Source organism: Pteropus medius, unplaced genomic scaffold (genome assembly GCF_902729225.1).
Source record: "Pteropus medius unplaced genomic scaffold, Ma_sr-lr_union100, whole genome shotgun sequence".
Taxonomy (NCBI): domain Eukaryota; kingdom Metazoa; phylum Chordata; class Mammalia; order Chiroptera; family Pteropodidae; genus Pteropus; species Pteropus medius.
This window is the reverse complement of record NW_024350319.1, coordinates 9,610,569-9,637,145: the sequence shown is the minus strand read 5'-3', so window position 1 is coordinate 9,637,145 and position 26,577 is coordinate 9,610,569. Positions and strand designations below refer to the sequence as shown.

The 26,577-nt window shown below is 36.6% G+C and overlaps 1 protein-coding gene and 1 long non-coding RNA gene across 10 annotated transcripts in view; both read right to left on the bottom strand.

Moving 5' to 3' along the window:
- ST6GALNAC3 (ST6 N-acetylgalactosaminide alpha-2,6-sialyltransferase 3) overlaps positions 1 to 26,577 on the bottom strand; it is a 478,754-nt gene that overhangs the window by 132,708 nt on the left and 319,469 nt on the right. The gene's annotated exons all lie outside the window — the stretch shown is intronic.
- On the bottom strand, positions 100 to 8,736 carry LOC120583244 (uncharacterized). The gene is made up of 3 exons (XR_005647740.1): positions 8,723 to 8,736; positions 7,168 to 7,173; positions 100 to 4,912 (listed from the first exon to the last, which is right to left on the bottom strand). It is a non-coding gene; the product is annotated as an uncharacterized LOC120583244 (long non-coding RNA).

The following is a 26,577-nucleotide window of genomic DNA, read 5'->3' as shown; positions in this document are numbered from 1 at the left end:
TCATAGATATAGAGAACATTTTAATGGTTGCCAGATGGGAGGGGGATTGGAGGGATGGGTGAAAAAGGAGAAGGGATTAAGAAGTACAAATTGGTAGTTAGAAAATCGTCATGGGGATATAAAGTATAACGTAGGGAATATAGTCAATAAAATTGTAATAGCTATATATGGGGTCAGATGGGTACTAGATATATAGTGGTGATCAGTTTTTAAGTGATATCAATGTCAAATCACTATGTTGTACAGCTGAAACTAATATAATATTGTATGCCAACTGTAATTGAAAAATAAAAAATTATTTAAAAAATGCAGAAGATAAGTCCTGCTTGTTATCACTGGAGATTCAAATTTATCTGGGTAAAATGAATTTTAAATGATTATTGATAGTGGTAACTCTTTGCATATCTATTTTGGATCAGTAGTCGAATGTTAATTTGTACCATAATGAAAAGCAAATCCTCTAAGTTCTCTCTCGTTATTTAATACAAATTGATGTCACAATATGACTGGTAAAGAAAAAAATATCTTTATTATTTCCATTTGTTAGTTTTACACATTTAATTACAGACGTGAAAGTTGTCAATTTTGTTGCTTTTATTAATGAATAGCTACAGACAATTTTACTAATTTCAGATCAGTACCTTTTATAAAAAAATGTAATTTTTTTTTTTTTACAGGTGGATTGACCAGTAAAGGGATAAATTTGGATAATAAGAAGTTGACACACACAAACTCAAAAGAGTCATCACAGGCCAAGAGGAAACCAGTATGGGTAGCAAGGTTCTTGTTTGACTGTATGAGGCTATGCGAGGTTTGGGAAAAAGGAAAGAATGTTGACTTTGCCTCTACATTCCAATAACCCTTCAGAAAGTTACTTCCTGGAGTAATCTTTTCCACTAATGTGAAGATATGTATGGATTGGACAGTATTTCAGTTCTGCTGCATGTCTCCAGAATACCATTTTAAGCATGTCGATACTGTGCTGGGGAGGTTATTACAAATTAATGAACTAGAGGAAGGACTACAGCCACAAATCTGACCATACAGAAAGTCAGCAAAAAAAAATATCTAGAGCCACATGACAAGAAAAAAATAACTGTACTAGGAGTGTCTTGATTTTAGAACAGGAAAAACATATCATTTTCTCTTGCAATTAATAAAAGCTCATTCTCTGTCTGAATTGGTAAGAGATACTGGGCCTGTATGTCAAAGAATCTGACTTCATTGAGGAATTGAAGTCTCCCTAAAAATTACCTACAGTAGATCAATTATAGCAGGAAAGCCTAGATACATCAAACCTGGGACATGCGTTGGTTCAGCCTGAGAGTTAAAAGAATGCTCTCATAAAACAAACCAAATACAAATAAATGGAAGGATATAGCATGCTCATCAATTGGAAAGATTAATATTGTTAAAATGTCCTTAGCACCCAAAGCGATATACAGATTCAGTGCAGTTCCTACAAAATAGTAATAACCTTCTTCTCAGAACTAGAACAACTAATACTAAAATTTATATGGAACCACAAAAGGCCCTGAATAGCCAAGGAAACCTCAAGAAAGAAAGAGTGAGGTATCACACTCCCAAATTTCAAACTACACGACAAAACTACGATCATCAAAATAGTACGGTAATGGCATAAAAACAGATATATATATATACGTTTCTGGGCTGTTTTATTACATTGAGTTATCTCTATATAGATAAAACCCTATGAGGTAGATGGTATTATCCCCATTTTACAGCTCCAGTAACCGAGGCTCAGAGGGGTTAACAGCATGTCCGAGGCCACAAGTTTAGTAAGTGATGGGACAAGGATTTGAACTCAGTTCTAGCTGACCTCAGAGCATGTAACCTTTACATCGCACTGTCAAATTAGTACACTATAGTGTCTCCCTCAGAACACAATGTATTTTATTTTTCAGTCTTTTTATAAATATTGCACAACTTGGAGAGCGAGAAGTCACCTGGTAGGTGACACCTCAGCACTTCAGCATTCTAACCTTTTTCTCTACACACACAGACAGCCATCCGGCTCAGAACACAAAGTACCCTTTTTGAAAACTTCCCTTGTCCTTTCATTGTGATTTAAAAAGCTGAGGTTAGGGTTTCTGATTTTCATTTGGGTCTATTTAAAGGGAGAACCTTTGAAAGATGATAATTTTAGTTGAGTGTGTATATTGTGTTCCTTATTTTTACTTAAGCAGTGTAGCCTTCCAAAAGGTATAACTAAAAATCAAGTGCAATCCCACAGGACCACCCCTCCTCCTTGCCTTTTTCTCTCTGTGTATGTCCCCTCCCTCTCCTTGCTTTCTCCCCTTTACCTAGCTTGATGTTTCCACCTTTGCTACTAAATACAGGAGAAAGAAGTTAGCAAATACCCTTTAGACTGGAACAAAAGGGAAAGAGATCTGGTTATGTCTTCTTGTTCGAAACCTCTAACAGCTCCAGCCCCAACTTGGCCCTCAGCTTCAGTCCTGTATCTCCAGCTGCTAGGAAGCATTTTTACACGGAAGTTGTAAAAATGCCACATCGAATTAAAAAAAAAAAAAAAAAAGAACTGTAAACTGGACTTACCTTCCTTAAGAATCCAGTTCTTTACCTAGACATATTGCTGTCCAAAACATTATTTCCCAGATGGCTTCATAATAATTTTTTATTTCTCTTTCTCTTTTGCTCTCCTCCCCATCCAATCAGCAGATCATACTGAACCTTGTCATCCACTCTTCTCCCATGTTTTCCCCTGTCTGTCTTTCTGTACTTGTCAGTTCATCACCTGACACCTGCCTCAAGACTCTTCCCCTTCACATCCTATTATGTCCAAGTTCTTTTCATTTGTCTCTCTGCCTCAAGACTCTTCCCCTTCACATCCTATTACAGCATAATAAAGCTCTCAAAACTTGGACGCATACAGCAACAACCACCAGGCCTCTCTCTCCAGGACAAGGGATTTGGACATTTTTACTTGGTAGCTCATGATTCAAGGAGGGCAAATATGTAAACTGCGATGTCTCTTAAGGTCTAGCCACAAAAGTTGCATTTTGTCACTTTTGCCTTATCCTGGTCAAAGCAATTATCAAGTTAAGTTTAGATTTAAGGGAAAGGGATGGGCTCCAACTCTGGATAGGAAAAGTGACAAAATAACATTGCAAAACGGCACGCAGGATGAGAAGGCTTTTTGTGTGACCATCACAATAAGATAAAATCCATATTGTAGCATTTATGTTTCAATATTAATGGATCCAGTCTATTCAAAAATAGAATGGAATTCCATTTATAAGTATATAAAGAACAGATTGGGCAGTATAGGGATAGAATCTAATCCAAATCTAAAAGTCTGCCTTTCCAACAGCATTGCAAATTTGTAAGAAAGAATTCAATAACTCAAGAAAAATATGGATAAAATCAATCATTTATTTGTGGTAAAGAACCATTTCAAATTCTAACTTCACACTGTAGACCATACAAATTTTAAAATGGTTTACCTTAGACTTGTCATCACCTGGAAATGTGCCACATATGGAAGCGAACACCAACGTCTCACTTTGTGAACACAATTTCTTTTCATATCAGAATTCTCACTCTTTCTGTCAGACGATACATTCTGGCTAGTGTCATCTTGTCTCCAGGAGTTACTGCTCTGTAACTACTTCATTTATCAGTCCTACTCCATTACTCACTCCTGCCACGTCTTTTCCCCCACCAAATGAACTTGTTTCTGCTATCCCTAACCCAATAAAGATACACATCCTTAGCTTTGCTCCTCTCTATTACCCCAGCCTTAGAAAATAAGAAGCCTTTCTTATACAAGGTTCATCCATCCAACCACCTCTTCTCTAAGTTCCATTCTCCCTCATCTTCTCAGTACTATTATTCCATCAATTCATCCCTCCTTTTCTACATCTTCGACCTGTCACCCTCTGAGAACCACTATGTTTTCCTTCAGCATATAAAACATTCATCTTTCCCTTACGGGGAATAAAAATTTCTAATCTTTGCCCCCTATCTGACAATGACCTCATTTTCTCCCCGGTTTTCATAGCCAAGCTATAAAAGTAGTCTCAATGTTCTTTGTATATTCATCAAAAACCATAGCTAATATCTGCTGAGGACGTGTAAGGAAACTGGTGCTGTTCTAAACATTTTCCCACTTGAACTCACTCATAACAATCTTGAGATCATGATTTATTCCCATTATGTAGACAAGGAAACTGAGGAAGGGAGGAAAGGAGAAGATATTGATTTAGTAAACTGCCCACAGTCAACAACTGGTGAATGGAAGAGTTTGGGTTTGAACTTGGGCAGTCTAGCTCCACAGCCCTTGCACTCCTTACCAGATTTTATTGACTCAACCATCCATGCTATTCAGTCCACTACAGTCTGGCTTCTGCCTTCATCACTTCCCTGAAACTGCTCTCACACAGATCACCAAGGCCATGCTAGTTGCCAATTTCAACTGACACCTGTTGGCACTCATCTAAGATGGCTGACAAATTATTCATGAAGAGAAATGAGGAAGGAAACTGAAAAGAAAAAGAAATAGAGAAGAGGTTTCCTGTCTCTTGTTCAGGTAAGAAGGCATAGCATGGGAAACTTTGTCCTTGTCTAGTATGGCTGAGACCAAGTATATGAATCTTTTCTCCCACCCATTTATGGCTTAAATATTTCAGATCAAATTTCTACATGGAAACATCTGAAATGCTAGTCAATTCAAATCAGAAACTCACAAATAAAGGCAAGTGCTCAATTATACTTGCAAGTGACTGTACAATTGAGAATTTACCTCATTAAACACCAATTTTGCTAGGGCCATTGAATATTCTTACTAACACCTACACATATCGTGGGCCTGCAAAACCGTACCGCTATTGGAAGAACTTTATAAAGCTCAGTCTTTTAACTTAGTCTTTTACTATTGAACGATGGGTCAATAGTACTGGCATGTGAAATGACTGAAAAACGTCCCCATTGTTAAAAAAAAAGTAACCTTAATCCTATTCAAGTTTGAAAACAGAACTTACATATCCTTGTAAAAGCTGTTTGGAAAAATACCACAACAAATTGTTTCAAAAATGATGCCAAAAGGCCGAAGAATGTAAAACAAAGGAGAAATAGTTCATTCTTCAATATTTGAATGGTTTTTCATTTCTATCTCATTTAGGTAGTCATCAAATGTTTACTGAATGCTAAAAGCACATGCATGTTGCCATACTATGGGTAGAGACAGATTTGGGAAAAAACAGGGCCCTTAGGCTTTAAATGCTAGTGATCAGTATATGTGCAAACTGGATGAAATTCTGTTTATTCATAAGGCATCTACTGATTGCCCGGGATGGGTAGGTATGTCCCAGTACCTTTAAGGAACCCACTTTCAATGAGCTTATGGATTACTGGGGAAAAAAGACAAGAACACCATGAACAAATTATACAAAGTAGAAAAATATTTAAACACAACAGCAGTAAGCGTATAGTAAGCATTTGATAAATATTTATTAAGTAAACAGTAAATGTTAAAACATAGGTCATGTTAGTGCTGCAAATATTACAGTAAGGAACTTAGTGGGTGTTTTGTGAAGATAGTATTTGAACTGAACCTAAAAGACATTCAGACTACCATTGACAGGCATGGAGAAAGACATGGCAAACCCACAGAGGCAGGAAACCCTAAAAGATATGTGACCAGTTGCTTTATCAGCATTGGGAGGTAAGTAGGAAGGGAGGTTAACTGAGGAGTTAGTATTTCAATCAACAGGTAATAAGGAACCAGCAACATTACTGAGAAATGGTAGGACAGAATTCGAATTTTGACTTAAGAAGATGAATTGGAAGGACAGGGAAAGAGACTAGGTCATGCTTGCGTTTGTATCAACCACCTGCACGAGGCTTGGTTATCAGTAAGTATAGTAGTGAACATCTGTCATTTGCTAATAGCATCTAGCTTCTGCTTCTGGCAACAGCACCTGAGCAAAATCATTGCTGCCTCACACTCAGCCCACCTTGTGTAGAGCTGATCCTAGCTCTAAGAAAGAACAGGTGACCAGGCAAGACTGTGACCTTAGTGATGGATTCTTGAGATGGACATGTGACCCAACTTTGACTAAAGAGATCAAGCCTCGAGTTTTTGTCCAAACTCTTGGGGAAGAAAACCATTGATTTTTTTTTCCTATTGGATTTGGGTAAGCAAATAGAAGAAACTATTTGAAAATACAGACAACATACAAAAAAGTGTATTTCATGTTTGTGAAGTAGTAATTTCCCTACTTGCTTAAACCTTTTTTATCTGGAATTTGCTTCTAACTTGCAAATGAAAAAGATCCTGACTGATACAATAAGAACTTTATTTAATGAATATACACAAGAATTGAGTGATTGGTTTTATATGCAGAAATAGAATAGATTTAGTGTGAGGTAAGACCAGTCTTTGGTTAGCCAATCAACCATATCATTTCTCATCCCTAGATGCCAACAGTCAGTTAATCTCACTTGGAATCTCCTTCACCCTTGAGCTATGATTCATTTCCACCTTAAGAATATTATAGTCTGTTTCTATCAAATCAATGAGAGAGAATCACAATACTCGGTACGCAGTAGCAACTCAATAAATCCTTTGATTGATTTGTTCCAGAACCTGAGCTTTAGAGAGGAAACAAGTCATGAAGGATCCTGTTTAAAAAAAAGTATCGTTTCACTGCAAGTAAAATGTGATTAATACTGTAAATACCACTCGACTGGCCCAGATAACCTTCACTAGGCAAATGCTAGAGAAACAAGAAAGACCTTTTTCTTTTGTGCTCACCTGAAACAATGGCTCCATTAATTTAAAAAAAAAAAAAATCAAATACCTGTCAGAACATTTCAAACTTTTTTCATTCTAGGCACTTACTTTGAACTGGTCACAGCCACTCAATATTCCCATGGTGGCATTAAATTACCAAGACTTTGGCTGTTCTGAAATAAAGTAGTTGTTCTCCTCTGCCTTACCTGTCATTAAATTGGTGGGCTTTATACATCATTCATAAGCATCCTGGTGTTATTTATTGTGAATCTCTCTGGCTCAAGTCACATTTGATCAATATACCGAGAAACAAGTGCTCCAGCCACAAAACAAAAATTTTATAAGAAGAAAAATGATTTGAAACATGTTCTGGATTCAGCTTACCTTCATACACTTAACTGGATTAGTTGCCAGAGATATATCTTTTTGTGAATTATTTGATAAATTTGTGACTCTTTTCTCCAGGGTTCTGAATTGAATTCATTCAATATTTACTGAGCGCCTACACTATGCAAGACACTGTGCTAAGTCCCAGGGCAATCTGATCTTTTGTACTATTAGATGTCATCCTTCAAATCCATAAGAAAGTAACAAAAATGTAAATGATGGGGATATGAAGGAAGAAACAGGAGGAGGTGTGTTGGATTAGGGTAGCAATAAATAGGCAGGGAAAAAAGTCTTTTAACAATAGTATTTTATTAGAGAAAAAAAAGTCATTTTGGCTAACCCTCAGGTGAAATCACTGCAATGCATACCCAGAATAATTTAAAAGAAACAGATGCAATAATTGTCTCCCACATAAATAACATTCTTTTACTACCTAGCTAATATTATTGTAATAATCAATAGGGTACCCTTTCGTGAGGCTTTCTCTTTTATAGTACCAAGGTAGAAAAAGCAAACGATTCTCCATCAGCAGATACAGTAGAAAATCTACTATTTTTTTCATGTTACTATGGTAGGTTCCTTCCTTACCTCCCTCCCTCCCTTTCTTCCTTCCTCCCTTCTATCTTCCCTCCTCCTTTTCTCCATTTCGTAAATATTTACTAAAAAACCACTAAAAAGTTAAGGAGAAATTTCCACAGTTTTGCTATCATCAAATTATACTGGTTAGAAATTCCTTCTAATAATGAACTACACTGGCTCATCACGCTCTGGACCTGGAAGTCCACAGTCTCTAGACCCTAAATGATAAGAGTCTAAATTCTTAAGTATTACAAGCAAAGACAAAAGCTTTGGGTAAAAAAAAAATGAGTAAAGAAAAACAATTATAACTAAACTCCTCATTTATCAGTAATTTTAGAGGGGCAGGTGAAGGTAGTAAGTAGTCTTGAGCAGTGGTCCCCAACCTTTTTGGCACCAAGGATCAGTGCTCCTATGAGAATCTAATACCTGATGATCTGAGGTGGAGCTGAGGCAGTGATGCTAGTGCTGGGGAATGGCTGCAAATACAGATGAAGCTTTCCTTGCTGGCCTGCTGCTCACCTCTTGCTGTGGGGCCCAGTTCCTAATAGGCCACAGACCAGTACTTGTCCACAGCCCAGAGGTTGGGGACCACTGGCCTTGAGAGTTTACAGCATTTCCTTAACTGCAGGGCTGCTATATTTAGTGATGAGAAGTTGGCAAATTTGGGGGCAAATCTCCATCGCTATATTCACAAACAAAAAATATAACTGTCCTTTTGCAGGATGTTCTATTTAGTAAGATTCAAGGCTAAAGGATTTTTTGTTTCATACTGTATGAATCCAGAAGGCTAACACTAGGCTCCTCAACGTGCTCCAAACAGTTATTAAAATCACAGGTACTAAAATGTTTAAGGTAAGAGCTTTATCTAGTCACTAACCAGTACTTAAGTGAGGGTCTTTGCTGCCTGCTACTTTTTCAAGATTTTATGAACCCAAGACCTTTGGTAAATGGGCAAACTGAGCTAAACCCATCTTCACTCACTCTGTTTACTATTGTAGAGCTGAAAGGAGGATGAAAGGAGGGAGAGAGGGCAGAAAGGAAGGAAGAGAGAAAGGGAGGGAGAAGCAGAGGGAGAAAGAATTGATTGATTCTGGTATATGTAACAATTTTAGCAAAAAAAAAATCTTTCTCAGAAAAAAAGAAAATATGAGAGTTTCGGCAAGAGCTTACATATACATAAATATCAATATTTGGCATTTCAATGCAAGCTACTTACTGGTAGAGTTACATAAAAAGCAAATGACCTTATCTGAACACTGCTGTAGATTTTTAGTCAATTGATGCAGTCAAAATTGCATTTTATTTCTTTTTATTTTATTTCATTTTATTTTAATTTGCTACCTCTTTCCAAAATTATTTCAGGCATCGTTCAGTCCATACACATTTGAATGCCTGTATTAAATTCAATTTAAGAAACAATTTTTACAAACAACTCTCTCCTAATTAAGGGAGAAAAAGATTGGAGAATATGAACATGAATAGAGAATTAATTGCCTGCTACCCCACCATTCAGATGACGACTATCGACAAGTTTACATCTTTTTAATTTCTTTTTCTATGAGTGAGGGTGAAAATTCATGTTCTATGCATAGTTTTATACATTACCTCTTCCCCATAACTTTGCTGTAGATTTTACTTAGATTAATATATTTTTTTCTACTTTACTTTCAATGTCTATTTAATAGTTCAACCTATGACTACAGAATGCTTTATTTATCAAATCTGCTATTGTTGGGTATTTAGATTATTTCTAATAGGCCTTTTACTTTGGATGTTTTTAGGTCTGATTCAAGCCTGGCAGGAATACTTTCCTATTCTCTTTCTGTCCTATGGTTCCTTTGGATAGAGCCCCTCCTGCAAAGCCTATTTATCCCACTCATATAAAGACTCTCACTTCATGGCCACAAGCTATACTGTTACAACATGTTAAAGAAAATGCCTTCTGTCTAAATTACCTGATGGGATCCTTTTACTCCAGGCACCAATATTAAAACCTCAAAAAGAACAAGAATAGGAGGTTTTATTATTATGGAAAGATGTCTAACTCTTTTGTTTATCTATTTGGATTCACTTTTTACTTAAATTTCATCATTTAAATATCAATTTTACAAATCTTTGACACTTCTGGGCCCTTAAGGTTTACATTTGAACAACTACAATATTCTTAGCCAAGTTCCAATAAAAAACCTTTCACACTGATATTAATCTCTACAGACAAGTAGTTTTTTAGATCTTAATTATTGTTAAATGCAAAACAACATTGCAAAACTAAAATTTAAAAGCTAAATCTGAACACATTTTTACCAAATTCCATTTTTATATGTATCTAATAATTTTATATTCTCATAATCAGAACTTTTTCACTGAGCTCTATATAATAAAATTTCATGTTACGAACTAGATTTCATGTATATAAACCCATATAGATTTTTAAAAATCGAATAAAAGAGTCTCAATTGTTGAGTGCTTGGGTTGTTTCTAAATGCTCACTAACATAAAAAATTCCGCAATGAACATCTTAGCTTTTTTTATTCTTCTAAATGATTTCCTTAGGCTAAATTCCCAGAAGTGTAAATATAGTATCAAAGGATACAGACATTTCTATGTGTTGCCAAATGCTTTTCAGAGCAATTTCATTATTATCAATAGGATATGAGTCCAGCAGTTTCACCAATATTATACCAGCAGAGATTGTTATACTTTAAAAATGATTTCTAATTTGACAGATGTAAAATGGTACCTGCTCATGGTTTTTGATCTATGTATGTCTGTGGGTTGCTCTCTCAAGAACTCTGGGGAGCTATGTGCAGAAATCTCCTTGGCACTGTATGTGAAGTGTTAGTCAGAAAGCAGATACATAAATAAAATGGGTCACTCCAGAGCAATTTCAGTTCATTGAGACATCTCTCCTCTTCTCAATAAAGGATGATCTAGGGAGTTGATACGAGTTTGTATCTTCCTATATCTGAGACTGTGTCATCATCACAATGATTTAACCCAACTATTAGAAACTGAAGGTCAGTTTTTCTGGAGACTAACAATATTCAACCTAGATTTATTTGATATTAGGGCTATTATAAACTATGACAGGGAGAAATGTTTGTTATGACACAATTTATTTTTTATACGAGCATCCTTTATACCAAGAGTCATAAAAGCATTTTACAGTGATACATAAGCTAATGGTCCTTGTAGAATGCTGATTTTTCAATGTTTATTTAACTTGTGATGAAAAATTGGTTGTTTTATTTTCTGGCAGGTAACAGCCGACTTTCCAACAACTATGTTAAAGAAAATAATCCCAGAGGTTAAGAAAGACCATAGATCCGGAACATCCTGATTTACCCTTTCTCAATGCTTCGCACATAACCGGGGAAATGCAATACTGGTGGAGACCGGAGAAGGAGAGGAAAGAGGTTAGGAAAAAACAACGATTCTCACCAACAGGGAGAATCTGTCAGCCAAGTAATACTTTTTCCTAAAAGAAGTGAAAAACACTCTCCTGTCTTTTTCCTGTAAGTGTGCAACTCCTCAGCTGCTCTGCGTGTATGGCTGATATGACATTTAAATGATAAAGTAAGACAATTTGAAGTTCACCATATCAAATACAGCAATGGCTCCCCAAGGAACAAGAAAGAAGAATCAATGGCTGTACTGTTGGATGCTTTAGGCCTCTGGTATTATTTTCATAAATTAAATTTATAACTGGCTGGCTTGCTTTCTTTTGCTTTTTCACTGAAGTCAAAACATCAAAACTCCCCATCGAGATCCTGACCGTTTTCAGACAGACTTCTTGGCTTTCTGTTTTCTTTTAGCCCCAGTCCCTCATCTTAGTGTAGAAACTCTGAGAAATGCTTGCTTCCAAGGGAATAAAGTAGAGGTATGGTACTTCTAAAAGTACATGGAAGTGACTGAGCTGGTCAATGTAAAACTTTTTATTCCCCATGGACACGAGTTCAAAATTGGAAATCAGAAGAAAGTCTCATTGGGTTGTTGGGCAAATGACTCAATATCTAAAATGCAGAAAGTTTAGTGTCTGATTGCTGCTCGCTTGAGGGTTCCCCAGGTCCTTCACTAATACACAGTTCATTTTTTCTCAAATTCCATGCTCTCTACTCTTTTACCACTGGAAGGGCAGGAGATGAATCCTAATCAGATTTTTTTTTTTTTCAATTTGTAGAATGTCTGATTTAAAATAAAACTTTGAAGCTTTGAAGAGATCAAACATGATGGCAAATGTGACCTTTGGCAAAGTCGATGGCAAAAACGGAAACTTTTGGGAGATGAGAAAGTAAAAAGAACGTGTCTGCGTTTGATGGGACTGAGTTCAAATCTCAGTTCTAACACTAGCTGTGCAATCCTGGACAAGTCACATATCCTCTTTAACTCTCAGCTTCTCCATCTATAAAATGGAATTAAGAGATAACTTACAGAGTAACTGCAATAATTAGAAAAGATGATGGTTTAATGGTTCTAGTATGATGCCTGTCTAGTATAATGTCTGGCATACAGCAGGCAATGAATAATTAGTCACTGATTCCTCTAGTGTTTTTGCCAGGGGTTTAAATTAGTACCTCCTCCTTTTTCATTGTTCCCTGAGAACACATGGCAATGCTCAACTAGGACTCATGAAGCGGAGGCTGGTGGCAAATTTGTTCGCAAGGTAGTGAGTTCTCACTCTCCTGCAGGACTATCCCTCCCAGGATATTACCGCAAAGCACAGTGAACCAGGTAATTAACAATAAAGTGTATGACCGTTTCATGGGTCATGATCAACATCACCCGCAATAACAAATATTTATTGAGATTTTCAAGTATCAATTGAACAGAGATAAAACACATTTGAAGAAACCAGAGGCTGTGGTTTTAAATGCCCTTCCATAGTAATTAATAAGATAGCTTCCTGGAAACATATATAAATATAAATAAGTCTTTTAAAATTGTTTCAACTGTGTATATTGAAAAATTAGTGAAGGTGTAAGTTAGGAGAATTGAAAGGTCTTAAAGGGAAAGGTTTAGAGTTAAACTGGTGCTCAGTTAAGGTACCCAATGCTGAGGCGTGGGGCAGGGCGTAGAGAAGCCATGGTGGAGAGTGCTGTACCCCAAGCCTGGTACCAGTTGGGGGCTGGAGGAACAAGAAGAGGCGGGCAGTCATTGGAACACATAGAACCAGCCTGGAGTGACTCTGCAAGGAAGGATCTTGAAGAACCTCATTCTCCTCCCTCCCTCTGAACTCCTGCTAGTGCTCCCACTGGCTAACCCCAACCAGAGGCCAATAAGCAAGAGAGCCCTTGGCTGCAGTCTATGTAGGTCAACCTCTCAGGGTGGAAAACAAGGTGAAGGGTTTAGAGTGGGCCTCTGGGAGGGCAAATGGGAGGCTCTTCAGTCTACCCACAGACCCAGGCAAGATGAAACCAAGTCCTAAGGTGGGAACTTCCTTAGACAGATGATCATTTAGAGCATGGATTGTATCCTGCTCACTTTTGTAACACTATCGTCCAGCAATTGCCTAGCTCAGAGTAAGCACTCAACAAATATTTGTTTTAGGAAGAGCAGCATTGCTTATGTATTCACTTCAGTATTCGATATTTTTAAGAACATTTTCAATTTGCTACTAAACCGATCAAAAGCTTGTCTCTGCAGAGTCGTAAAGAAATATGAAAATACACAATGTGGCAAAAGCTTGGCATGTGAAGTCAAAACTGTCTTATCTCCAATGAGCTGTGCAAGGTGGCTCTGCACATGAATGAATTCCACAGCAAATTTGGCTCTCTCACAGCATGTTAAAGTTTAAATCCTATATTAATGCTATTGACTGATATAAATGGAGCCCCACAATTTACCTAAAGCAGCAGTGCTTTTAGGTTAACATTTGGAGAAGCAAATTTATAGAGGAGTAAAGAATGAAATAATTCTGTGAATTTCAAAATTAAGTTTCCATATTAATTTTTTTAAAGCTTTCTGTTTTTTTCCTATTAAAATTCTCTGTAGTATTTTTATTTTTACTCAGATGATGTTAAAATAATTATATTGAGATTAAACTTCTTAAACCTTGGCCATAATTTTTACAAAAGTGGACTCAATACAAACTTTAGGAACTGTTTAAGCAGGACAAGTGATCTCTGACCACTGTATACTGGGATATCATTTAGGACAGTATATTTCAAATAGTAAGCGATATACATCACATAGCAATTTAGTACTCACTCAGATTATATAATGGGTCATAACGTAAAATGTTTTTCCTAGTGTAGATAGTGGCCAAACATTTTGAAATACTCTGCCTTAAATGCCAATATGGTATCTGTCCTGCTTAAATCATGTCTTAACATATAATATTTAATCAGTGCTATTGATACATATGTATCCTCTATTTATCCAGCCATCTGAAACAAATACTGTGTCTTTCTATGTGCCATGCATGCTAAGTTGTATTCTTTTCTAGTCTGTTTATTTCTTTTTTAAAAAAATGCTGACTGCCACCCACTAAATTAATTTCAAGGGTCACTAATGGGTAGACACCTACAGTTTTAAAAGGCTTGATTTGGCTTAGCTCATATACAAGTGCCAATTGTGGAAAATAAGAAACCACACGGCAGCCTAAAAAAGAAACGATGGGGACTGAAGAAACTAGAGAAAAATAATGGAGTAATTTATCCAGGGACCTATGGAAATGGCTGGGCCCATTTTATATTAAAAGATGGGAGAGAGAGCAGGAAACAACCCATTAATTCATTCACACATGTTTATTTTTTTTTCCCATTAATTCAACCATTCCTTCCATAAACTTTGAGTTCCTTCTCTTCGTTGTGTCCTGAAAATAGAGAGATATGATGCAGCAACAATGCTCTCTAGAAGCTACAATCTGGGAAGATGGAAACAAGTAAGAGATAATTACTATATGGATGACAACAGGGCACTGAGGAACCAAGAGGCCATGCAGTCAGCCTGACTGGAAAGGTCAGGTACACTGCCCAGAGGAGGCCATGCTACAGACATGTTAGGTACCTTCAAGAAATCTACCCAGTTTGCCTTTTCAAGGCTGCCATCAGGGTAACCTAGGTCTGAATCCTAGGTTTACTACCTGAGTGATGCTGATCAACCTTCTGAGCCTCAGTCTTTCCATCTGTAAAATGAAAACGTAATAATACCTGGTGGGGTTGTGGTAAGGCTTAAACATGATGATGTATCATAAGGAGCCTAGCACAGCACCAGGAGCCATGCTCACAGCTATTATCATTATCACTGTCAATATCATTATCAACATGATCATCTTTCTGTTTTTCCCCCTCAATCCTGGTGGCAAGAGCTTCCTTGCAAAATGGCATCCTGAATGTTTAGACTTTTTGAGGCTAGGTCCCGCTGAACTTGTAACAAGCATGACAGATGCCCATGCTGAGACATAAGTTTTTAGAGAAAGAAGTGAAATAAAGACTCCAGCATGAAGCACCTTGCTCTACAGTGTCTTTTCTTCAAGTTTTAATACTGTTATCTGAAGTCTTTAATCATGTCATTTTAAATATTTTGATGCTTTTGAGACTTAAGGGCACAGGGTATAATTACTTAGAGATGAAATGTAAAATAAGGATGAAGAGTTATCAAATTCCAAAGTCGGCCATGGGCGACCACCAGGGGAGAAACTACTTAAATATAAAACATAGCTTATTAAAGCCGTAGGAAGATTCGAATGATAACTGATCAGTGATCACTATGGGTTTTGCATAGTTAGAGGATTCTATAGAGGATCTGAACTAACAGCAGATACAGAGTATCAGAAAGAACAATTTTATAGGTGAGAAGAAAAAAGAAGAGGCGGATTAAATAAGACAATGACCAATCTTGACTGCCAGGATTTAATTCCACTTCTAGTTTTCCTAAGTTGGATCTTTTTGTGCTATGATCTTACTTCAATAAATAAGACATTCAAATGAAATGATCATAAACATTACTCCTACTCATCTGACTCAAAGCTTACAGAAACCTAACCCAACCACAATAAAATCTGCTACCATTCCTTCTCTTACCCATTTACCCCGAATGCTCAAACAAAATCAGAAATTCTGATACCCACCCAGTCTTTGACTCTAAAAGAGAATTCATCCACATTATCAGGCTAAATGTTTCCGTTGTGAATAATTTCGGTGATGTGAAGAAAAGTAAACGCTCTTTAAAAGACTCCATCTCTGTGTATTAAATCAAATAAATGAAAGATAACGGGATGCTGGTTGGGTTATAATATTGTCACTGCTTGGAGCAATTGCTAATGCAAATGAAGAATAATGAAGTCAGGCCCATTTAGCAATTGTCTTTGATGGCAATGCTGACTCCTGGATACCCACAGTAATGAAAGTTCAGATGTAGTCATGAGACTTGGTTCTGCAGTGTCTCATTTATTTGTGGAATCAAAGGTTGGCTTGTTTCTTGACAGATGGAGCCAAAGGACCAACGATCAAAAGGAAAGAAATAAGAAAGGACTTCTCAGTGAATAGCGGACAAAGAACTTAGCAAAATTTATTCTTGAGACCTTTACAAGTTGCATGATTTCTAATAAAATAACCAACCAGTAGCTTCCAATTTGTCTCATTTTATGCTTAAAACATCATGACACAAAGATGAGCAACCCAATTTAAAAATGGGCAAAAGATTTGACATGTCTCCAAAAAAGATATAAAACAAAGAAGCACATGAAAAGATGCTAAATTTCATTAGTCATTATGGAAATACAAACCAAAACCACAGTGAGAGGTCACCTCGCATGCATTAGGATGGCTATTAAAAAAATAACAAGTGTTGGTGAGGATATAGAGAAATTGTAACCCTCACACATTGCTAGTAGGAATGTAAAATTGTATAGTCACTGTAGAAAATAATTTGGTGGTTCTTCAATAAATTAAACATAAACTCATGTGACCCAGCAATTCCCAGGAATATACCCAAGAGACGAAAACTGGTATTCAAAGACTTGTACAAGAATGTTCATAGCAGCATTATTCACAATAGCCAAAAGGTAGAAACAACTCAAACGTCCATCAACTAATGAATAGATAAACAAAATGTGGTATATCCATACAATAGAATATTATTCAGTCATAAAAATGAATGAAGTATTGATATTGCTAACACATCAAAACCTGGAACGCATGAAGGGAAAGAAGCCAGACACAAAGGGCCACTTATTGCATGATTCCACTTATATGAAATATCCAGAATAAGCCAATAAATAGAGATAGAAAGCAGATTAATAAGTGATTGCCAGGGGCTGGGGAAGAAAGAATGGAAAGTAAATGTTAAGTAAGTATGGCTTTTCCTTTTGGGTGATAAAAATGGTCTGAAACTAGATAGTAGTGATGCGTGTACACTGTAAGTGAACTAAAAACCATTGACTTGTACATTTTAAAATGGTGAAATGGTAAATTTTATATTATGTGTATTATAACACACACACACACACACACACACACACACCCATAGCAGCTCCAGAAGTTCTGTACAGAATTGAGGGATGTGCTTAGGAGTAGTGACATGTTTGAGAGGAGTCTAGAGACTTCGCATCAAAAGTGTGCTTGCTAAGCATGAACGTCGTTTTGCCTTAGATCAGGTATTTACTTAGGAGCAAGGATTGATGGAGATTGAGGAAGAGAGAAAATTATAGAGATTATCCCATAGCACTGACAATGGTAAAACACCCTATAGAAATAGTTTTTCTATTTTAAAAAAGCAGTATGGAATATACTTGTAGTGGACAAAATAAAATAGACTTTGCGTATTCAACAAAGTTTACATTCTGTGATCTGTATTTATTTAAATGAGCATAGTCTATAATTTCTGTTCCCAATGTCACCACTTATCTCCCCTGCGATATGGAAATACTGCTAATTTTCTTCTCCACTCCCCTGGCAATTTTTATTATTTTGTATAGCAACAGGGAGCAAGCATGTTTACATACTTGTAATAAGCTACTCCCCTTGGCAGCCCACAATCAATTCCATTCTATCCCCATATCTCTCTATGTTAATTTGTCAGGTCATCTTGCATCTAAATTTAAAAACAAGAAAATAGAAGGAACCAAATTTCTCAGAAATGATGGTTGAGAAGTTGTTTCTGTATAACTTAAGCAGAGGCACGTGCACTCCCAGGGATATTTATGACATGCTAGAAAGTATATAAATCCCAGAAGTAATACAGCACATCTTCCTGAATTGTCAGTTTCACTCCATGATAAGGGACTTAAGAACATTATGTTTCTATTAAAACAGATACATTATGGAGCAAGATGCAAGATTCACATGTATTTTTAAGATTATACAGGGCTAATAAGAAATTTCTCACTCACTTCTCAACTCTGAAGGGGCAAGTTCCTTCTCCATCACCTTTAGGAATATGTAAAAGCACTTTGGGAACTGCAGGAGGTGATGCAAAATCTGCAGCAATGGGCAGCCTGGTGGAGGAGTATGAGGGTTCCTTCAAACGCCACACAGAGAAGTCACAGTCTTGTTACAGAATTGTATTGTGCTTTACAGTTAGTTCACAAGGTATTTTTACATAGATAATTCACTCAGTCCTTATGATGCCCCTGTGAGGTTGGCATTTTACAAAGAAAGGTGAGGAGGCTCTAAAAACTTAAGCAATTTTCATTTATAGGGCTAGTAACAGCCAGACTAAAAATCCAAGGTACTCTAAAAGGCAAATTAAAATACTCGGCTAAAGAGGGATGGAATGTTCATTCAAAGTTAGTACTTAGAGAACAGTCATGCAACTCCAATCCTCCCAGAGAAAGCAGGCAAAGCATTCTCTTCTAGAGTAATTGAAATAAAGAGAGTGGTGGGCACAATGGAAAGTGGGAGTGAAACCCTGTAGCTGAACCCCCAAATCTGCACACGGAATGGCAAGAACCTCAGCATCGTAGCAGCAAAGGTCACAGTTCCAGCGGATTTTGGTGTTTCTTGGAGGAAAAAAAAATGTCTCCCTAGAGTCAAACCTACATATATACTAAATTAGGAGTCCTCCAAAAAAGCTGGGTCAGCAAGACCAAGCTACAGTGAACCCAAAACCTTCTACCCAACATACAACTTTTAATTAGTTTTTGGTCCTTGATTTATTCTTAAATGTAAATCAGCAGCAGTAGATTGCCATGAATTGAGAAAAGCTTCCAAAACAAAGACAAAAATCAAAACTAACAAAAAACAAGGAAATGGTTAAAAATATATATGTATATATAGTATGTTCAGGAAACAGAAGAAAATGTAATGGCATGATGTAAAGAAAAGATATTACATCCAGAAAATAAGGACAAGTTATTATAAAACAGAAGCACTTTTGAGAGTGCGAAAGAACTCTTGAAAATGAAATATATAATAGCTAAATATTAAAATCTAATGATTGGAATATATGCTTATGTAAATCTGCCAGAAAGCACAATAAAAGAACAAAGAAATGAAAGTTGGAAAGAAAAGAAATTTAGAGAACAAATCCACATCTAATATGAAATTAACAGAAGTTCCAAAAGAGAACTGAAAAAAAAATAGATAAGAGGAAATTATCAAAGAAATAATTCAAGAAAATTTCCCAGAGCATAAAAACAAACTGGTTTCTTCATATTCAAACTGTTCACTGAAGCCTAGCACATCTATTTAAAAAGACTCACACTTAAGCTTACCATATTGAAATGTCATAATTCCAGTGATGAATAAAAATTCTTAAAGTTAATGAGAAAAAATCAGGTTAGGCACAAAGGAACAAAATATTGAAAAGAGTATGAGACCTCCCAACTAGAAAATGATGGAAAATTTTCTCCAAAATTCTTCGGGAAAGATTTCCCAGTTAAGTTCTATATGCAACCAAACTATCAATCCAGCATGAGAGTAAAATAAAGATTCTTTCAGACAAAAATGCAAAAAACTTATCTTTCTTATCTACCCTTTCTTAGGAAGCTTTTAGAAAAATGTAACTCAGTAAAATGAAGACATTAACCAAGAAAGAGGAAGACAAAAGGAACCAGAAGTCTAACAACAAATGTGATACAGGGATCCTGTAAAGACAACGATATAAGAATCCTAGAGGACAACCTGTTCAGAAGTGACGACATCTCTGAGTATTAGGGGAAAAATATAACATGCACATGGCAATGTTGATGAACCATTTAAAAACCGTGTGAGTAAAATAACAAGGCAATTAATATCACTCTAAAACAAGTTTTTCAAGAAAAGAAATGTAACTAGAGCATACTTCTTGGCTTTACAATGAATACTTTTTATATGGTTTTAAACACTGAATTTTTTCATTAACTAAAATATATGATGAAATTATATTGAAAGAATGGGTAAAGAATGTGCATGGGGACATAAGATATATTCTCTAAGGCCATCACAGGAATTTTGTAGAAAATGTCTAAAATTGATACATCAGAGAAGTATATATATATATATATATATATATATATATATATATATATATATATATATGTTCTTTAGAAACATGGATATAAAATAGCATTATCTAAAGGGGTGAGAAGCAATTTCTCCTAGAGGTAAGAATAAGGAGTAGGGAGAGGTGAATGGGCTGCTACTTTTAAACAGATTTTTAAGTATATGCATGCATTATTTTCATAGAAAAGAACTCCATGTTGTCTAATAATAGCAAATTAAAGAAATTTTGATATAACCAATACAATAATGTGCTACACAGCCATCAAATACCATATTACAAAATATTTGTATCCAAAAGAAAGAACGTTCATGACATATTATTGAGGGCGAATAAAAGCAGGTTTTAACAGTATATAGTGTCTGATTCCATTTTTGTAAAGCACTCATACACACACTCACATACACCACGTTTATATAATGTGGATATAAAAAAAAAAATTGGTCCCTACCCTCAAACAACTTCCAGTCCAGTGTGGAGGCACACATTTAAGCTGATAGTTTTGGTACGAAGTGTGTGTCAGTAAGACACAGGGGTTGTCAAACTTGAGCTTGCATCAGAATCACATGGAGGGCTGGCTTCAACAAAGACTGTAGGACCCCATGCCAAGAGTTTCTGATGAACAGGTCTGGAGTGAGGCCCAGGAATTTACATTTCTAAGGTGATCCTAGGAGATGCTGATGCTGCTGATCTGGGACTACACTTTGAACATCACTGAGACTATTGTATGCAGAGTTCTCTGATAAACTTGGCCCAGTATGGGCATCAGGGAAGGCTTCCTGGAGAAGATGCTCCCAAGTCAAACTCAAAATGGTTCTCAGTAGTCTCTGAAGTTCCCATCAAGGTGAAAAACCATTTTCAACTGCTTACAAAGCTTAATGGAAATTCTAGATATACCAATGATAAGGTTGTACATACTAATTACAGTGATCACGTTTCCTCTCTTTGGACTAGAATTCTCTGGTAAGTACTGGTTATCTCAGGCAAATCAGCAGCTCTGCTTAGCATTTTTACATGCCTTTGATGAACAAAATAGAGAAATTTTAAAAAGTATTGCTTAAGAATTATAATTTGATGACCAAAATCTTCTGAGCCCAAGATAACTGGGAGGGATTCGAGGAAGTTTGGGGTCCCTGATAATGCCAGGAAGGGGGTCCTGATTCAGTCTAATAAGCAGAGGACACAAGACTTGTCAGCTGGTTAAGGAGAGAGCCAGGCCTACTCCCTGTTTTGACCCTGCTCACTGTTAGATGCTGTTCCCCCGCTCATTTCTCCGGAGATGACGAAACAGTGGAAGTGGAAAAGGACTAACATCAGCGACTCCCTACCAAAGCCCCAACCCTTTGCTATGCACTTGATATGCCCTGTAAGGTAAGTACATCTTAAGGTGTTTAGGATGGTGAAGACTCATCAGAAGAAATCTCTGCTTGCATGCTGGCTAGCTAGATTATCTTTATTAATATTTTTTTCATGTTTTTCTTTTCTCTTAAGGACAAAAATAAAGGAGACTTATGATGTAAAATCCAGACGGTGTAAACTGCATCACGCAGAAAGTCATTTACTGAGCACTGACTAGGTTGAAGCCACTGTTGTAGATATTCCCAAGGACAGAGAGATAACTCGGTCATCTTCAGAGGATGTCAGCACTTGCTCATGAGCAAGCAGGTCTTAGGGAACATACCACCACCTACACTCAAAGTGTGTAAGCAGAGGCTGAACAATGAGATATCTTTGAATTAGGAATCCAAAGCCTGGGTACTCATGGCTGCTCTGTTGCTCACTAGCTGTGTGACCTTGGACAAGCATCCTTAACCTTATCTGTAATCAGGATTCATACTTCACAGGATTGATGCAGAAATTCAATGGCATCAAAACCAAGAAAATAGTTTGAAAAATAAAGGTCCCATGTAAATGTGTGGTAATATTATGGCCATTTTTATCTGTCAGGGATTTCCAAAACTGTTATTTTCAAAATTAGAATGGTATATGAGGGTTTTCATGAGCTGTTCCTGAAAACTTCAGTTTCATCACATTGTTTCATGAACTCGTCTGTCTCTAACTGGATGGCGTACCTAGCACAGTGCATGGCCCAGAATTGGTACTGAGTAAAAACTGTTAAATAAATGAGTAAACAAATGTTGCAGAAGCTGTCTGGGAAAATTGGGAATACATTTAGAGTATATATAGAGTTTTCTTTCCTCCCACCTCTCAGAAAAATGGATAGATGGAGAAAGAATCTTCTAATAGCCTTTCGCCTAACTCTAAGGGTCTATAATATGATCTATCTTTAGAGAGATGAATTCTAAAGAGGGGATGCCATGTTAGTAGCTGTCAGTTGACTCAATGAAAAAAGAAAAACTCTGTATGTGGAAACAATGAAGCCTATGGTTGGCCAAGTCTATCATGAATTAAAAGTTAACCCTCCTTTTCCAGGAAGATGTCAATTTCTTTGCTTCTGATTCTATGAGAAGTAGGAAGTCAATTCCAGTTACCTGAAACATGATTCTCAAGTACTCTAATAAAAATTTGTGTTGAAAAATAATTGGCAACTGTTTTCTACATTTTCATAGTTGTTAAGATGCCAAACCGCAACCATTATACAGTCTCTTAGGAAGCTAGAGCAAACAGTGTGTACGTGAAATAACTCTCTGGCCATCTTTCCTGTGTGGGAGCCTGACCTCTTTGTCATGCATAAGGCAAGATCAGAAGGTTACTTTCTATCATAACATCTTCATTTTCAAATCATTTTCTTTTAAAAATCTATAAAATAATTTTTATGGAGCATCAAACCGTGCTTTAAAAACTTGACAAGGCACAGTCTCTCCTACACTTAAGCCAAAGCTACTGAAAATAGAAAGATCCTTTTCATTGTTGAGATTTTTGGTGGAAGTGGGGTAGAGAAGGAAGATGCTTAGAAATTACAGTGGGCCATCAGTTCCCTGCCCTGGTCAGCACTTCTGAGAAGTCCTGCATTGTACTCCACAACAGAATCTTGCAGGAGGCACAGCTCTCCTAGTTCTAGGCTTAAAGAACTGATAGAGTCGTCATTCTTTAAGGCCAAGTTGGACCACATTTCCTTAACCTCTCCCAGGAACTGTTTGAATTAACAATGACAGGTCTGCCTTTGGCTTTGGTTTGGCCAAGACACTTGGATCTTATAATTAAAAGGCATATCAGTAACTGTGCTGCAATAAAACCAAGTTGGTGCTCCCAAGACTTCAGAGATGGACACTTCAAGGAAGAGAAACCTCAAGTAATCATAATTATGATAGTAGAGATGTCAGAAATCACAGAAGGAAGTTACAGAAAGCCAGTAATTTAAAGAGAAAAGAGAAAAGATCTTAAACACAATAGGAGACCATTTTGATCTTCTTCATCAATCTTATGTTTGAAAAAATGAGGGATGAATTCCCTGGGAGTCTGATGAAAGAGGAATAGCCAAGTTGTTTCCACTCAGATTTTTGAGACTTATATTCCATTAAAGAAATACATATTTGAACTGGAAGTCACATTCTGTTGGTGAAAGTCAAAAGAGGGGCCTTAAAAGGGGCACTGTCAAGATGTCCACTAAGAGAGGCCCCCTGCCGGGTGGCACGAGAATAATGCCAAGCTGGGTTCAAGTCAGGATCCTTATTAAATAACAAATCTGATGTTGAGAACAGATGGAAAAATAAGAATGTGCTCTTGGTTGATTGAGCAAAAAGAAGTACCTAACACTTTTTATTTCTAGTTCACACCATGGCTCTCTAAAGCCTGAGAGTAATTATACCACGACATGGACAGAATGTCTCTTGGAAGTTCATGGAATAAATCCAATGTAGTCAACTCTGAAGTATGTCATGCTAATGAAAGAAAATAGTGATGTGGATAGTCCAAGAGAGAGCTAAATGAGATAATCACTTATTTTTTGCTTATCGAATACACTTATTATTTGGGATGTCTCAGATTCACCTTTGTTTTTGTGTTTTGCTTGTAGAAATGTGAAAATTAGTCTATCTTCTAAGTGCATAATAACTAGTAGCAAAGACAATTGGGATAGGAGGAATAAATCAGTTGGAATGAAGTTTTTCTGTAGATAAATTCTGTAGAGCTAAATTTCTGTAGAGCTAATTAACATTAACTCATTTTATGGAAGGGAAACTATAACTGATGTTACTTCACCTAATCCAGGACACATAATTAGAGGTTCCAAGCTCTTAACTATGACACCAAGGTTCTTTCCGCTCAGTCACACTACTTGCTCCACGCACCTGCACGTTAGTACTTGTCAGAGTGGACTGGAAGAACATAAATGGGGTGACAAAGGCTCTAAGAAGCTGATGAGTGAGAGACCATCAAAGTGGTGTTTAGAGACATAAAATGCTTTGAAGACTGAGACAGACATCCAGGGAAGCTTACCCTTCCAGGGTGCATCCTTCGTGACATTGGCCAAAGAAAGAACTGTGTGCGATGAAGGATAATGATATTTGTCTCAATGTGAAATGATACAGCTTTTCAACAGCATTTTCTGCTAATAGTTTTTGTGTGCTCTCAGCATAGAATAGCTAAATGTGTAACCTCTAGAATAAAATCTGGATTTGGAACCTGCCTTGAGCATATTTCCCCCTTATATTACCTTCCCAAGTGTCATAATCTTTCTGAAGCTCACTTTCCTTACCTGTAAAATAAGGATAATAATTGTACCTGCTCCATAGGGTTATCGAGATGATCAAATGAGATCATATATCCAATATGTGGCCCAGGGCCTGGCATATAGTAAGGGTTCAACAAATGATACATATACTTTTGTTCAACCTTTGAGTTGAACAAATCCACATTCTCTCTTATTTCCTTAAGGATTGGTGACCATGCTGTTTTTTGTTTTTCTTTCTACTCAGTAGCTCCTGAAAACATAGTATATCTTTTATTTTCTCTGCCTAGTTACTGCCAGACAGAGGCACTCATGATAAAAAACAAGTTTAAAATTTCCATTTACTTTAAATAGTGAGTCATAAAATTAATCAATTATAGTATATGAGGCTATAATGTTCCTGGATGGTTTGAAGGTAAAAATCTAAAATGGAATTTGATGAAGAACAATAAGATTTTATCAAATACAATTCTATTTTCTAGAAAAGAGAAAGGATATACCTGTAGTGGGTATTTTGCCTTTGGTACAGTCTCTGCTTTCAAATCCTGGTTCTTGTTGCCTTCTCAAGGATAGCATGTCCCCATTTTGACCCCATCATCTCTAACTTGGGCTGTTGTAATAACCAGTTAGTAACCCTAAATGAGCTCTTTGTCTGTACCTCAACTTTTTTTTTTTTTGCCACAATGGTCACTTTTTGAAAACATAAACATCAGAGTCAGATATTCTTGATCTGGCATATAATGTTCTCTCTGATTTGGTATCTAATTATATTTCTAGGACATTTTTTCCCCCATTATTCCCTCAAAATTTCCCATTAAAAGAAAGTTCTAAGAACACTGGATTTCTCCAGTATACTTCATACTTCCATGTCTTTGTTCTTACTCAGGCTGTTACCTCTGCCTGGGAAGTCCTTTCTCATCTTTCCTCCTGAAAAGTCCAGAATATCTTTTGTGAAACCAGTCACATTTATATTCTATTAAGCACATACTGGTTATCAGCAACTATTCATCGCACTTACAACATATAAACTAATTCAATCTCCACAAAACCCCATGAGGTGGTATTTTTATCTCTATTTACAGAAAAGTGAGGTACATAGAAGTTATGTTTCTAAATCACACTACTGGTATGTAGAAGCTACTTCTGATCAGTCAGAATTAATTCTATCCTCTTTTCTACAACAGGATCTTGTTTATACTGCCATTTCGGTATATGTTACAGTCTGCTGTGTTATAAGCTCCTTTTCCTTTGTAGTCTCAGTATCCAGCACTGTGTTGTACAGTTAGTTGGCATTTCACTAATGGTTATTAACTGCATGGATGCAATTAAGAAAACTACAACTCTCTACAGATTTCCCTGACATCATGTATGCTATCGTATCATGATTTGGTTGCAAAAATGGATGTAGCGGCAACTGAATAGAAATGATAGTGGGCAGATGAGAGAATATAAAAGAGTTTCAGAGGTGGTATACTTCTGTAAAAGCACGTCTTCCAACCTACAGCAATAACGAAATGCTTTAAGCACTCCTAAATCCTGAAGAGTTACTGACGCATATAAGGAGAAATTGAAAACATAAAGCATAGCTTTTCAAAGCCCCAAACCTTTTTAAACAAACTTCTTTTTTTCATTTCTACACATTAGGTTTTATTTTAAGCTATACATATTAGAGAGAGTTAAGAGTCTCTTGAAACAGCTTAGTTTAGTTTTGACAGTAACTCTTTTGCAAAGATTCTTTACTACACCATTTCCCTAGAACTCTCTTCTCCCCTTGGCTGTCACA